Below are 16,526 nucleotides of genomic sequence, written 5' to 3'. Positions count from 1 at the left end.
CTGAGCCAGAGAGGCGCCCCACCCCTTGCTGTTTTGATTCTTTTTCCTGCTATTTTAATCTGCTAAGTCCCTTCCTTGAATATCTGTTTTCTCAAAACACTTGAAGCAGAATCACATGGCGTTCACAGGCTATTTTCTTAGCACTCAGCTACAAAACTGAAAGCAACTGGAAATAAAGGAAACTATATTCACAACAAAAAATAGTTATTAAATCTCAGCACTTCTTCGCAAGTCACCGTCACAAGGAAAATCCCAAGGGTTTCAGAGCAAAATCTTTTTTGTCTTTTTTTAGGTAAGCTCCACGCCCAACGTGAGGCACAAACTCACAACCCTGAGATCGAAAGTCGCATGCTCCACCAACCGAGCCAGCCAAGCGCCCCTCAATTTTTTTTTTAAGATTTTAAGTAATCTCTACCACCAATGTGGGGCTTGAACTCACAACCCCGACATCAAGAGACATGCCTGACCGACTGAGCCAGCCAGGTGACCCTAAGCAAAATCCTTTAAGCAAGCCCTAGCACCATTCCATGTTAGAGTCACTCAAAATATTAAAATGTAAAACAGTACAAGTATTGAGTCCTTCAGGAGCATGGACTATATTTTGGGGTGCCTGGCTGGCTCAGTCAGTAGAGCTTCATCTAACTCTTGATCCCAAGGTCATAAGTTCAAGCCCCATGCTGGGCATGGAGCCTACTTTAAAAAAACAAAAAACAAAAAAGATTGTATTTGAGAAGGGACTATATTTTGAAAACACATCCAAGACAAAAAAGGAGTAACTTAAAAAAAAAAACAACAACAACTACATTTGCTACCTGTCAAAAAACCGGGTTTTTAAAGGGCTCAGGGTCTGATTATCGGTCTGATGACAGCTTCAACTTTGCAATGTTTTTTATTTTTATACCCCAGGTGAACACTGAGCTCTGAGAAGAGAGAGGAGGTGCAGACAATCCAGAGAGGAGGTTTTGTTACACAAATGCTCAGGAAAAATAGGGGGAAAAAACAAACTTAGCCACATTGATTTGGCAGAGCCTCAAATTCATGAAAGCCTACACAATCTAACCCTTTTTTAACATGCAATCTTTACAGGTATAGAATTCCCCTGAATATTCTTTTTGGAGGGTCACAGAGACAGCAGGTCTCACTGGCCTGACAGAACAATTCTGGAGAACCTGGCTATGCAACCTCTTAGCCAAGAAAAGTACTGCAAGTGAGTGAAATAATAGCCTTGGGGAGGAAAGACATCGTCTTAGAGGTTCTAACACGATCAAGTATCCGCTAGAAGAACCAATCTAGAGAGCCGCTGTTCGATATGGTACTCATTGTTAACAATACCACACTGCACATTTAAAAACTTGTGAAGGGGCACCTGGGTGGCTCAGTCGGTAAAGCATCCGACTCTCAATCTCAGCTCAGGTCTTGAGCTCAGGGTGATGAGTTCAAGCCCCACGTTGGGCTCCATGCTGGCTGTGGAGCCTACTTAAAAAAATAAAAGGAAAAAAAATTGGTTAAGAGGGTAGATCTCATATTAAGTGTTCTTACTACAATAAAAAAAAATTTTTTTAATGATCAGATATTTAAGTGGTTTTCTACTTAGCCGTACAGGAAGGACTGAGAAAGAGAAACTGCAGGATTCCCAAAATGTTGCCAACAAAGATGGCCCCTCATGCCTCTTCCGTGGCCGTGTGCACACACCCACACACAGCTAGTGTCTTCCTTTTGCCAATTAGCTTCTACATCTTGATTCCTCTGTGTGCTTCATGCATCTTCTTCATATAAGCACTGGGCCCTCTCCCAGGAGGCAGCTCATCTATTTCCCAAGCCGCTACCACCTGGGGGTGGAATCACTCCCAGCCCGTTCCCTCAGGAAGAGGAAGGGGTGGGAAGCTACAGTCTGGCTCTCAAGCACCCTGCACGAGCCCTCAAGTGAAAGTTTTAAGAACTGTGTGTAGCCTCCACTTTGAATGAAGTAACCCACAGCCAGACCTACGCGCGACCACTAGCATCCTGAGTTTCCTCAGAATATAATTGTAAGCAACTGCTTTATCGCCAGGTCGCTCCTCCTGGCAACTATAATAACGTCAGCAGGGACCAAAGCTTCCGCCATTTGCGGCAAAAGCCAAGTTCCTCTCTCCTTCCCTGAACACAGGACTGGGAAGGAAACAGCCCCGTGTCCAGGGAGCACACCTGCGCGCTCACCTGTCAGGAGGCCCCTTCCTCCTGGTCTCGTTCTGAGAAGGCGGTGACGGGAAAGGCCAGGCGCCTGTCCAAACACCACCCAGTCGCCAGCTGAAAGCCCTGGCAGAGGAAAAGAGAACTTCCACCGTGGGATGAAGGGAAAGGAAACGCAAAGCGCTCACAGATGTTTCCCCACCCTCCGCGCAGAAACCCAGAAGACCTTGAGCCCAGACCACTGCTTCACCAGAAGGCCTCTGTCTAGGTAAACTGACGGCCACCACAGAGATGACTTGGCCCTGTCACAGACATTAACTCATACCCATAAGCTGTCAACACACAGGCTGTCTCTTGTTTGTGATCTGTCTCCACAACAGCAGGGCCGGCACTGTGTTTTACCACGAGTTTATACCGGCTGCTTGGCACGGTACCCGCCACTGTGTAGACACACTACAAAACAGATGACTGAACAAATGAATGAATGAGTGATATCCTAGTCACAACAATCCTGTGAGGCGGGGAAAGTACTATGGTCTGGTCTCTGTTTCTCAGGTAAGAAGAGACACCTAATGGAAGTGAGGACTTGTCCAAGGACAGATGGGCCTGGACGTTTCCTCACACGATCATAATAAATCCACTCATTAGCACCTACCTGACCCTTTGCACAGGTTCACTTATCAGATAATGTAGGAGAGAAGAGGCCTTGAAAGACTGATACGCTAGCATCTAAATGTTTAGGGGGTGAAAGCAAAAGTGAGAGGAGGGACAGAAGGCTGAGATGAGTCAAGAGCATAGAGTTCTCGGGGGATGGGGAGGAAAGACACACTGAGGATCCCCTATTTCAGGGACAGCTCCCTGAGAGGCCCTGGGCATCCCAGAGTCAGCAAGAGGAATCTGAGCTGTGAGAAAAGAGGGATTTCCAAAAAGCAGAGGGAGAACACACAGGGACCAGGCCACTGGTCTGGAAAAGGCAGATTCCCATCTCTCCTTCAAATGCCCTACCTCAGGATCATTCTCTCCAAGAACTCTGAAGGTTCGGCTGGCTCATCTGCTCAAGAACCAGCTCTACATGTTGAGAGGACACAGACCCCGAATGGCCAGAAGGGAGCTGACTTCTGAAAGACAACAGGGATAGGCCCAGGCTCACCCCTGGGCCCAGCCATTAGCCTATGGGGACCTGCCAAAGCCACATAGGTCAGGTTTCTGCTCCTCCATCTGCGGGGACACAGAAGAGGCTGAAAGCTGGCTTTGATGAAGTAGGTGACTCTGAGTATCCACACAGGAGAGCCAACTATAGATGCCAGAATGTTCTCTAGAGACCCTGACCCTGATGATCTGGTACTGGTAAGATCCTAGGTGGTGGCCCCTGAATCCAAACCCTGCAGGGTGGCAGAGGGAGCACAGAGGGGAATGGAGATCATCTGGGTTAGAGGTCAGGCTGTTCATTGTGAGGGGACAGAAAAGACAAGGTAAGTGGGCAGAAAACTCTGGAGTTAGGGCTCAGAAACCAACCGCCTCCCCATTTAAAGAAATCTGATCAGCGCCCTTGCTCTACTCACTGTCATCTACCTGCTCAATCCTCCAGGGCACTAGGGGATGCTCTTCAGTCCACGGCCTCAGGCCACCGTCATCTGGCTCCACGCCCCTAAACAGCCGTATCTTCGGCTCCTTCTCCCCACTGGTGCTCCCCACCACTCAACCAAGAGCAGTGGGCTTGCTGTCCTCAGATGCTCCACCATTGCTCTCTGCCTGCCTCTGCCTTACCCATCCACCACTAGGGCAAAATATCAACAGCAAACATGTCCACAGCACTCAGAATGGCCAGGAACTACTCCAAGCACACACATTAACTTACTGACTCTGCACAACAGCCCTTTTGAAGAGGCATTATTAGTATCCCCACTTTACAGATCAGAAAACTGAGACACAGATTTCTCCAGGCCCCATAGCTAGGAAGAGGAAGAGACAAGACTCAAGCCCACAGTCAGCACCAGAGTCCTTCATCTTAACCGGCAACTGCCTCTCACAGCACAATCCAGCCAGCACCTCCTCCCCAAGCCTTCCCCGACCCCTTTATGGACAGCTCCTTGCACATCTCCATGCCACTTTCCACATTTGCTTGGCACGATTATTGATTAGATTTTGTCATCGCTTCCCTCCTAAATTAGAAAGCCCATGAGAGCAAGGCTTCAGGGTTATTTCTACATCATCTTTGTATTCATTTCCTAAAGCTGCTGTAACGAATTGTCATTAATTTTGTGGCTTAAAACAACACAAATTTATTATCGTGCGGCTCTGTCGGTCAGAAATCCAACACCAATCTCTCTTGGCTAAAATCAACGCATCTGCACGGCTGGGGGCTCTAAAGGAGAGACTGCTCCCTTGCCTTTTCCAGCTTCCAGAGGCTGCTGGCCTTCCCTGGCTCCCGGCCCTTTTCTCCATCTTCCAAGCCAGCCACATATCATCTCTCTGATCCTTCTTCTGTGGGCACATCTCCCTCTGACCACAGCCAGGAAAGGTTCTCTGTATTTAAGAACCCATGTGATTAGACTGGGCCCACCTAGAAAACCCAGGATAATCTCATCTCAAGACCCTCAACTTAATCACATCCATCCTTGAATGCAAGCAAACATTCCCAGGTTCTGGGGACTCGAACATGGACATCCTTGGGGCCATTACTCTACCACAATCTTTTGCATGAGTGTCTTCAACAGTGTTCCCCTGACCAATATGGAACCGAATCGCCATCGGGCTTCAGCTGCACCAGCTCTTGAACGCTTGATTATACGGTCCTTCCACTGGCCTCTGACTGTAGTGTACATTAGTCTTGTGTGCCCACAACGGCCAATAGCTCTTGGAAAGAATGTCTCCCCTTTTCATAGCCCCAAACTGTGATCGCAGTGGACACATAAAGATGTTTAATCTGGGGATCAAACACAATGCTAATGAATCTACAGGTAGGCTCAATCCCTATCTCATCTACTGTTTTATTGTCTATTTTTTGTTTCATATTTAGCATTTATTAATTCTTAAAATATAACACTTATTTCAAAATGTAAAAAATACAAAAGAATATAGAATAATAAAAACTCTCCCTCTTTCTCCTACCTTTTAGTCATTTTTTAGTATCTTTCCAGAACTCTTTTATGCATATGCAAACACATACACACAGTCATTATTCCCCTCTTCCTTTCCTGTAAATGGTAGACTCACGGATGGCCCTTTCTACACTTCACTCTTTACTTAACAGTGCAGACCGCGCCACAGCTATCCACAGAGCATCCCTGTTCTCTCTTCGTGCCTGTGTACTATCCCCTGTGCACATGTCCGTAATTCATGCTCACCAGCTCCCACTGATAGACACGCTTGCTGTTATGAACAGTGAACACTGTGAATCTATCTGAAGGATAAATTTCTTTAAGCGGAATTTCTGAGTCAAGCCAGACCACGTGAATTATTAACTCTGACAGATACTGGCAAGGTGGCCCCTGTAGGAAACTAATACACAGTCACTAAGCGTGTATGTGTGAGTTCTGTTTTCCCACAGACTCCCTAACACGGATGGTTTTCAAAATGTTTTTATCTTTGTCAATCCCAGAGAGGTGAAATGTGGTAATATTTCAGTGAAATTTAATTAGAATTTTAAAAATTACATGTGAGGGTCTAGCGTTCCTTGTATGTTTAGGACCCACTAAATTATTTTCTATAGATTGCTCATATCCTTTCACCATTTTCCTATAGTATGTTTGTTCTTTTCCTTATGGATTTGTAGGAGTTCTTTACGTATTAGGAAAGATAATCCTTAATATATAACATGAAATGCAAATATATTTTTCTGATTTGTAATCTGTCTTTTACTTTGCTCACGCAGGTTCTGCTGTGCCAAACTGTTTGTAGGTAATGAATTTTATTGATCATTTCCTTATGGTTTCTAAGTTTTGCACCATACTTAGAAAGCCCATTCCTACTACAGTTATAAAAATATTCTCCTTTGGATTATTCCAGAAACCAATCATCCATAAGCAGTGAAAAGTTATCCTCTATGGTCACGAATTACATCATGGCCGTAAGTGCTATTAGCCATAATGCACTCAAACGGAATTTAAGTTTTTTAAAGTAACTTTTATTTTCTAATGTTCTGCAGTTTCGAAAGCACTGCCACATGACAGTTGGTGAGGCAGGCAACTTATCTGTCTCAATTTACAGAACAGGATACCAATACCCAGAGAGGATAAACGACCACTGAAAACCACACTGTGGGGTGCAGACTCAAACCTAGGGCTCCTAAATGCCAGAAACTGTGCTCTGCTCTCCCCTATACCGCCTCTCTCAACAAAAGGACAACATCCACATGCATTAAAATATTAAAGGACATCTCCAAAGTCATTTCTAAATAATTTCAAAAGAAAGCGAATAATAACTTTTCTATTCAAAAAGCAGTATTTACTTAAGTGGGTCACGCAGTGATCCAATTAAACAGTGATTCATCCTCAAATGCCCATGCCAATGTTCTCACCAATTGACAGAATTCCATGTTCTACAGTGTGCCTCTATAACCTCACAAATTTAATTGAGAAATAAGAGATGTAAAAGTTCCCAAGAGGGTCTCCTGGGTGGCTCAGTTAGTTAAGCGTCTGCCTTCAGCTCAGGTCATGATGACCTCAGGGTCCTGGGATCGAGCCCCGACTGGGGCTTCTGCTCAGCAAGGAGTCTGCTTCTCCCTCTCCCTCTGTTCCTCACCCCTGCTTGTGCTCTCTCTCGCTCGCTCTGCTCTCTCTCTAATAAATAAATAAAATCTTAATAAATAAATAAATTAAATTAAAGTTCCCAAGAGTCCATGACTTCTGAGTGGATCAGGACGAGTAAGGCTTCTTATTTTGGGGAAGGGGAGAAAGTGAGGTGTATCCAAATCATGGAGGGTTCTTTTCAAATCTCACATACCCCAGCCTTCCCCACCACCAACCCCTCAACAGCCCTACCCCAGAAGGTCACTGCATGCCCCTTCAAGTGTACTGATGATAGAAAGTTTTTGAAAACCACTGTTTCAGCGGACAGGGTCTACATTTGCACAACCCCTACAAAGCACACTCCTCTGGTTCTCCAACCAACACCTTGTCTCCACTCCTCTGCACACTCATGGTGACTAATTGCCCTACGGGCCAGTTCTGAAACTCCCACCTCAGGCCCTTTGTGCCTCTTGTTCCCTCTGATGTGCCCCCCACCTCCCCACCCAACCCACCATGGTGGCTCCTTCCCACCTTGCAGGTCTTGGTTTCAATGCCACCTACTGAGGCGCCTGGGTGGCTCAGTTGGTTAAGTGTCTGCCTTCGGCTCAGGTCATGATTCTGGAGTCCCAGGATCGAGTCCCCCATCAGGATCCCTATGGCAGGGGGTCTGCTTCTCCCTCTCCCTCTGCTTCTCCCCCTGCTCATGCTCTCTCTCTCTCTCACACACACATTCTTTCTCAAATAAATAAATAAAATCTTTAAAAAATTAGTAATAAATGAATAAATGCCACCTCCTTGGCGGGGCCTCCCCTGACCACACACTAAAGCAAACTCCCCCAGGAATGCTCTACCATTTTATTTTCTCCTTAGAATTTACCACAGTCTGTATTATTTTATCTATTAATCTATTTTCTTCTTTATTATCTGTCCTCTCAAAGGTCCCACAAGGGCAGGGACCTTGTCCAAATTATTCATGCTTTATAACCCAAGCACTTAGCAGAGCGCCTGGCATATAGTAAGTGCCCAATAAATACTGGGTCAATTAAATTTGATTGAATTTGTCCCAACTAATTTTCTCCATGTCTGCATCACCATCAAGTTTCGAAACAGCCCAAGCACGTGGGCTGGAGGCGGGGCATCAGAACAAGGGCCCTGCCTCTCCTGCCAGTCCCCTTCCTCTCACCCGGGGGCTTCGTCATTCACCTTGAGAGAAAAGAAAGCTTTTAGTCAGCAACAGCCCCGAGGGGAATGTCTTCAGGACCACATGTCTTCCTCTACCGTTTTCTATCTTTCCTCCTGACCTAACTCCACTGGACAGTAAACGGGGAATAACATCAGTTATCCCACTAGTAATCAGAAATAGTAATCGAAGTAAAAACAGCAGATTGCTAACCATGTGCCAGACACCGTGAGGGGCTTGTAACATGAATTATCTCATCTAATCCTCAAGACAGCCAAGTAGCATTACTTCAATTTTACAAATAAGGAAACTGTGCCCAAGGTCACGTGGCTAGTAAGTGAAGGAGCCAGGATCCAAAGCCAGGGAACCAGACCCCTCCTTACTCACCACACGGTACCCCCTATGCCCAGCATAGCATCCATGCTACATCCTTAGAAATAAATGCTTAAAAGACAGCAAACAATAAATTGAGTTATTAATGTCTCGAATGCTTTAGGGAGGTGAGGTAGGGGCAGAGTTCTGACTGTATATGAACCTGGGGAAGCCAGCAGCCAAACACCTAGACATGCCTTTCTCACCCTCAGAAAGGAGTAATACTGAGAGAAGGGTAGTACATTCCCATGACAGACCTCTTTAGTGTCAGGGGCTATAAAGGACCCTCTAAGAATAATAGAGGACAATGACAATTCAGTTCTATAAGTAATCCCTGAGCACCTACTGTGTGATATTCTAGGTCTGGTCCTGGGGAAGGGTATTTTTTTGTTAACAGTTAAGTTATACTCTCTGAGTTCTATGACCTAAAGATACCCAGACACAGAAATGAAACAGTTCACTTGTAATGCAAAGCTCGCTGTATGTGGAAAAAAAAAAAAAATAGCACTGATAACAAGGCTACCGGGAAGAATGGAGAGGGAGAGGCTTCATGGAGAAGGTTGATGAGACCTCCATGCTTGCATTAGGACAAGCACAGAAAATCAGACCAGGTGATTAAGAACCAGTACCACTGTTGGAGATCTAGGGATCCAGCCCCCCAGGAGCGGAGGAGCTGTGTTGATAGAATATTGCAAGGAAGTAAGTCTCGAAGGGTTCCCATGGGCATCTAGGATGGGAAAAGTCCCTGCAGGATAAGAGGAGGAATTTGAACTTCGGTCCTGATGGAAGGCAGGGATGAGTGAGTTGCCATGACATGATGGCAATGACTCATCTGGGGATGGGGTGGAGGAGGGATTGGCAGGGAGGGGAATTACAGGCCGGAGGCTTCGTCAGGGGTTGCTAGGATGCTCCAGCCAACAGGAGAGATCATGGACCCAAGGTGAGCCAGGGGAGAAGGAAAAGTACTTGAAAGTAACAAGAAGCAGAACACAGAGGGTGCTGGGGGCAGTGAAACCATTCTGTAGGATACTAGAACGGTGGGCGCATGTCAGTCCTTTGTTAAAACCCGTAGCGTGCACAGCACCGTGAGTGAACCCTGATGTAAAGTGTGGACTTCGGGTGACAATGGGGGAAGGGAGGCCGGCAGTATATAGGATCTCTCTGTGCTCTCCCCCACGTCTGCTGTGAACCTAAAACTGCTCTAAAAAAAAAAAAGAAGAAAAAAAAGTCTATTTAAAAATATGTATATAATGAGAAAAACTTGGACAAGAGCATGATGGGGAAAAGGGAGTCAAGGATGACTCAGCAGCCAGGTGACTGGAAAAAGACTGGTCACCGGCAGAAAGAAGAAGTCACAAAGGGGACGCCTGTTTTCAGAGCTGAGCAAGAAAGATGAGGTTGGGTGGGAACACTGAGGTGACGTAGGACAGCCACACAAAAGCACCTTCAGGCGTTTGGAGAACAGTCGCGACTGAGGTAAGAACAAGGTACAGGTAGGCAAAGTAGAGACAAAAGTGAGCATTACACGTTCCTCTTTCAAACCGAGTGACAGATTCCCTTCCAGAAAGGAAAGGGTTGCAACAACGCCGGAAATAACAAGCTTCCCACCGAGCTGGCCGCCTCCGTCACAAATTGGTCACTTGTGAGAAGGTCGGTCACTTGTGAGAAAAGCGGCATCGGAAATTGTGATCTACTGGTCCAGTTCAAGTCTGCTCAAAGTGCCAGCAGTCTGGACATGAAGGACTGGCGAGGAAGGTGAGGGCCAAGCGAGAAGGGAGATTTCACCCTTGACTCCCACGAAGAGAAGCAGGAAGGCACAGCAAGCGGGAAAGCAAAGGAGCTGTTCAGTGCCAAGCAGCCGGGCTGTGAATTCCCACTCTGCCCTTCGCCAAGGACAAGTATTTAACCTTTTTGTGCCTCGGTTTCCTCACCTTTAAAAAGGGGGACACCTGCCTACTTTGTGATCTGCTGCAAAGATCGAATGAGCACACGTGGAGGCGTGTGTCTAGGGCTCGCTGTGTCAGCCAGTCACCGTTCACTACCAGCCGTGCTAGACTTTTCCAAGGCCTCGGAGGGCAAAAGGCTGAGGTCTCTTCCTCAGGATCACAGGGCACTTGCTCCTTTAAAAAAATGTTCTCTTCAAGTATCTGTTTTGTCAGATGGAATAGTAATATTTACAGAAGCAGAAACTTTTAGATCTCTATGCTCTGAAACTCAGCCCATGTGGGTGCAATGCATACCTTGGCCATTGTGTGAAGCAAATCATTTCCCCAGGGATGTCCAATGCCTGACCTTGATCCAAGAAGGCGAAGATAAGCCAGATAGAAAGTCCTTTTTAAAGTGGGTGAAATGCCATTAATAAGTGAAAATACATCTTATGATTTATAAATAATAAACATGAGTCTTGAAAAAATAATAAATAGATAAAAATAAACAAATAAATAAAGTGGATAAAATACCAAAGTTATTATTCCTTAAATCATTTGCCAAAGTGCTGACCATAATCCAAGGGCATTTGACACGTTTGTTTATAGACTTGGTAAAGTTCTCACAACAGAGGTCACAGTTTTTCAAGATTTCTCAACTGTCAGGGAAATGAGCTGACTAGAAAAAACCAGCATCCGGTCTGCGCCTCCTTGTAAATCATTGCATTGATTTCCTGGCATAGGAACTCTCATGTGTGTCGAGCAAGAGGTGGCCAGATTCTCAGGGTCTGATCAACCACTGGTGGCTGATAAAAGGCTCCGCGTCTCCTGCTCTGAGATACCAGAACCCAGAGCCGTAACACCACCCCCCAACCCAGCCGGGAACCTGGGCTTGCTGCAAGGACAAGCGCCTTCTCCCCTTTCTCCCCTTCTCCCCAGCTCTTCCAAATGCCACTCTACAACAAGGACAGCGGCTGTGTCAGTAAGAAAAGGGAAGAAAATGATCATGTAATAGAAAACTCTTCTTTGCGTGTTTGTATTTCTAATTCCTAAGGAGCACGGGTCCGCAACACACAAAGCACCTCGTTGTGCTCTGCACTTTGAACTGTTTGGGTTTGTAAGTTTGAGGAAGGAACTGGGGAGTAGCCATAGTCATAGAGGGAGAAGCCTGGAGCTCAGAGGAAAATGAGGAGGGAGGGAGGGACGGGGCTCAGAGGCAGAGAGAGGGCCGGTCAGGAGCCCCACGGCTGACTTCTCCCTAGCCTAGTTGAGTCTACTGGACAAGCCACAAACATGGTGGGGCAGAGGCCTCCATCGGTGCGTCAGGGCTGACACCAAGGTCAAACAGACAGAGCAGGGGAGACCGCTCTCACTGGCACCCTAGGGAATTCCAGAAAACCTGGGAGGACTTTGGAATCCCCTGGACCATGGGCTTGTGGCTTCTCACCAAGGTTTATTAGTTCCCTAAGGAACACGAGGCTCCAGATGCCACCTGGGTTAAAAGAGAATTTGCCTTTCTTCCCCAGAACTAATTAAGCAGTCTGATTTTATACCTTAACATCGAAACACCACAGGAACACATCCAAAAGCAAAGAATGAAGTGACATCCACCCCTATTTCACTTGCACTCCAGAGGTCTCACGTGGCACCCAGGTTCTCTCAGGGAAAGGTGGTACACTGGGACAGGCCAAACAAGCAGTAGTGGACAGTGTGGATGTGCCTCTCCAGATGTGCCCCCACTTCTTTGAAACTGGTTCCCTAAAGGTCAAGCTCGTGTGACCCCACCCTGACCCTCTGACATCCACCCCACACTCATGGCCCTTCCACCAGTCTCAGCCATTTGCAGGGACCATTCAGTCCACACTGTGGGGCTGGCAAGCCAAGGGGATGACAGGTTCCAAGATATGTTCTTAAAAAGATTACTCTGGGGGCACCTGGGTGGCTCAGTCGGTTAAGCATCTGCCTTGGGCTCAGATCATGATCACAGTCCTGAGATCGAGCCCCCATCTGGCTCCCCTCTCAGTAGGAAGCCTGCTTCTCCCTCTCCTTCTGCCCCTTCCCCCTACTCATGCTGTCTCTCTCTCTCAAATAAATAAATAAAATCTTAAAAAAAAAAAAGATTACTCTGGCTTATTTGGGAAACTGGATTGGAGGGGAACAGAGTGGAACAAGAGACGGGATCAGAAGCCGATTAAAGGGGAGCTGGGGCAGGCAGCAGAGCACAGACTGATGGGAAAATCAGCAAAGACCTTGAGCTGGCTCAGGGTGGGATGGAGAAATGGCTCTGGGTGCGGGTGCTAGCCTGGACAAACGGGCGGATGGCAGTCATAATTTCTTCAGTTGGGCAAGGGAAGAGGATGGGTTGGGTGAGAGTGGGGAGCAGAGGAGGCAGGACCAAGAAGTTCAGGAAGCTTCAGTTTCTGAGGCCACAATCTACACAGACACCTCTGTGGCCCTGTACCGCATTTTGCATTCACAATGCTGTACTCTTTTTCTTAAAGAAGGCCCCCAAATTGCCTAAGTGTTAGGCCCTACAAAGTATTAGGCCCAGACTCTCATGAGTCTGGGAAAGAGGTAATCAATAGCGTCGGGCAAGTTATTTAAAATGTCTGCGACACATCCAAGGAGCCAGCTTCAATGTGAACTGCATAATCCTGGACCTCCCAAGAGAGCCAGACATCGGTATCCGGGAATTAGTGGTTTAAAGTCACGGAAATGAATAAACATGGCTGGTCCAGTGTTTGTCCTTGCATCTGGATCACGTGGGAATCAAGATACAGATTCCCAGGTCTCATTCCAGACCTACTGAATTAGACTATTTGGAATTCAGGCCCAGAAATCTGCTTAAACAAGTTTCCCAGGTAATTCTTATGCACAAAAACATTGAAAACCACAGATCTCAGGAGAAAGCGTGGAGAAACAAAAGAGGACCCAGGATGGGCAGAAGAGCTGCCAACTGGAGGGGTCAATGGGGCTGTGGAAGCACACACAAGGGAACAGATCACTTATCTGGTCGTTAATAAAACATTTCTAGATACATATGTGAATTACCTATTAATAGTCTTTGCCCATATTTCTATTGGATTATTTTTTCTATTGATTTCTAAGACTTCATGCCTGTTATATATTTTGTAGCTATTTGCTTTCCTCATTTGTCATCTACCTTTCAACTTTGTTTATGACATCTCTTTTCTTACAGAAGTGTAATGTTTCATAAAGTTAAATCAATATTTTCCTTTATGGTTTTTGAGTTTTATTAAAGTTGCCAAACTCCAATAAATAAGTAACTCCAAAGTTATTTTTAAACACCATCTCATCTATGTATATATTTTAATGTCTATAATTTGATTCTGACATTTAATCTTTACTCCAAATGGAATGCGTTTTTATGAATGGTGAGAGGCAACCATCTTCAACAGACTTTACCACAGTCGATTCTGTCATACCTTCAATTCCTGTTTTCACAACAGAACCATTTCTGGACTCCCCATCCCTGGTCCTCCAGGATAGATTTTGAAATCTGGCTGAACAATACATTTCAAAATGTACTGCCTACCTGTACAAAGCTACTTTTTCCAGGTAAACTTGATCAGTTTGTAAAAATTAAATGAAGCTGCGGGGCTGGCTGAAACTCATCAAGATCTCATGACCTTTCAGTCTTGCTTAGTCATTGGAGGATCAGCCTTTGGCCAGGAGGTGGCCTTACTGCCTAGTGACTCATACTACACAGAAATCTCGGACTTCATGGAATTTTGAATTTACAAACCTCTCAGCAACAATGTTCTAACACTACAATTCTGCCAAGAGACCCGCATGGCCTCTTTGTGACTCAACCAATGCATGTTCTCAATCTTTCCCCATCTTCTCCCTGATTTTTACGCTCCCGGCTCATACCTTTCCGAGCTGCCGATGCCCATCCTGAATCACAGTGAAGTGGTTCAGTTAATAATGTGACATGCCAAAGGATGCTGTATTTTAAGCGGCACTTCCAGGAAGCTTTGCTGGCCTCACATACTGCGGCAGCCTCGCAGGAGAGGAGGGAGTCTTTTGGCATCTCATAATTTATTCACCTGGTACCACTTACTCCAAAGGGAGATATGGGAGTGTGATGGAAAGAAGATGAGACCAGGGGACCTGAGTTTTAGCCTCCTTTCTACTTCTAATGAGCTATGTAGCTCAGATGAAGTTATTCTGCCTCCCCACTGGGCCTCCACTGCCTCAATTGTAAAATGAGATTATTGGAATGGAACGGGCATTTCTAACCTTGCTTTCCACCATAGGTGACCCTTTAAGAATTGGACGTAAGCTGTGGATTCTCTCCCCAAGAATAACACATCTTTGCACACGAGTATGAAATCAGATCTTTCCAGGGGGTTCACAGATCCCCTAAAGCCTATCTGTGTATTCCTAAGATCAAGATCACTGACACCTATCACATCACAAGCTATTAAAAAGAACAGAGAATACAACAACTATACCAGAATCACAAAACCTTAAGCAAAGTTGAGTCATTTCCAGAACTGAGAGCATCTCCCCTGCAGATACTAGGAGGAGGGAGTAGTAATTTAGGGAAAAATAAATGAAAGTGCCAATAAGACTTGCCCGTGATTGAGGCCTGCTGGCCCAGCCCTTTACCTACACTCACAGGGGACTGGGTGAGACCTCCCATTCCAGAGCCAGGCTGCCCAGTTCAAATTCTGGCTCCATCATTTACTGGTTGTCTGCCCTGGGCTCTGTGCCAGTTTCCTCATCTATAACAAAAAAGGGAGGGTAAGGGGGTAGAAATCGTACGGATATCAAGGACTGTTAATAATATACATAGGGTATTTGAAACAGGGCCTGGCCTACAGTAAGCCCTAAATGATTATCAGCTATTACAGAAAGGTGGAACACATTTGCTGAGTGGTTAGAATCGTGAGCTGTGCAGTTTCGGGGAAGTCTTAAATACCTCGAGGCCTTAGTTTCCCCAGATGTAACTAGGATCTGCTTCATTGGTGTGTCAGGATTAACGAGACTGTCACATAAAAACTCTCTCACAATGCCTAGCACATAGTTAAGCGCTCAGTAAACGTCAGCTATTGCTATTAACGATTCTGGGAGGAAAGGATTATCGCTACCTTTTTTTAAGATTTCCGAATAAAGGGTAAGTTGGACAGCGTGTCCTGCCGATAGTACCCCAGCTAGCAAGTGACTGTGTCAAGACTTCAGTTCTCATGAGTCTGAAACCAGAATTTGTAACCACTACCCTCCTCTATCTCTTACTTGAACAGGGCTAAGACAGCATAAATGCTGATTCATACCTACTACGTTACCAAGAGAAAGAAAGAGGTAGGTGGTAACAGTCTAAAATTTGGGGTATTCTCCATGGAGGTCAACCCCGACGTTGGCAAAAAGCCCCTCTCTGCCACTCTTAGAAATTAAAGACTACAGAGGCTGGACCCTGGTCTCAACCAGTTCTAAGCCTTTCGCAAGCGGTTGTTAAACCACAGCAATGACATCGAAAGAGGAAAAAAGAAGCCATTTCCTATAATAGCTTAACTAACAAAGTGAACCTTTAAAATGAAAGTAGAGATCCTAAGGCTGAAAAAAGATACCAAGAGTGCTCCGAAGCCACGTAAAAAACTGCGGTCTGGAACACAAACGTCAGTCTTTAATGAACACATTTGTATTTAGAAAAGAATGACAGTTTATATCTATTTTTTGGATATCAAGCTCCAGGAGGCTTTCCCCTAAGTAAAATTAGAGGAAGTTCTCACCACAACCCAGAGTGGCGGGGACAAAAGTGGAGTGCCAGTCAAGAGACCCCTGGCGAGGAGCAGTGTCACCTGGGCAGATCCCCACTCTTTCGACACCAGTTTCCTCACCATTGCAACGGTATGGTTGGCACGGAGAATTTTTGAAACGGGCAGGCGGAAGAAACAAGATGGTCAGTTAAAATAATATTAAGTCGGCGCTAATCACGTTGCTTCACATCTTCATATACTGACTTCTACATGTATTTTATTTGTGTACCTTTACCCAAAACATCCCCAAGAGTCAATCTTAAATCTACCATTGCTTAGAACAAAAGAGGCCTGAGGGGCAGCCCCCCGGAAGTCCTCACCAGGCTTACCCGGTACCCCCCTTCAGGGACTGAGGTCGGTTCTCACT

General features: G+C 45.9%; 1 protein-coding gene across 3 annotated transcripts in view; it reads right to left on the bottom strand.

Annotated features, from left to right (window-relative positions):
- SNX10 (sorting nexin 10) overlaps positions 1–16,526 on the bottom strand; it is a 66,361-nt gene that overhangs the window by 48,800 nt on the left and 1,035 nt on the right. Inside the window, exon 2 of one of the 3 annotated variants that reach the window (XM_034669487.1) lies at positions 10,692–10,782. The exons of the other annotated variants lie outside the window; for them this stretch is intronic. The gene's annotated coding sequence lies outside the window, so the exon portion shown is untranslated. The remainder of the gene's footprint in view (positions 1–10,691; positions 10,783–16,526) is intronic. 3 annotated transcript variants of the gene reach the window in all.

The sequence above is a fragment of the Ailuropoda melanoleuca genome, chromosome 1 (assembly GCF_002007445.2).
Source record: "Ailuropoda melanoleuca isolate Jingjing chromosome 1, ASM200744v2, whole genome shotgun sequence".
In the NCBI taxonomy this organism is placed as follows: Eukaryota; Metazoa; Chordata; class Mammalia; order Carnivora; family Ursidae; genus Ailuropoda; species Ailuropoda melanoleuca.
The sequence above is the reverse complement of the archived record's forward strand: the minus strand, read 5'-3'. Positions and strand labels throughout refer to the sequence as shown.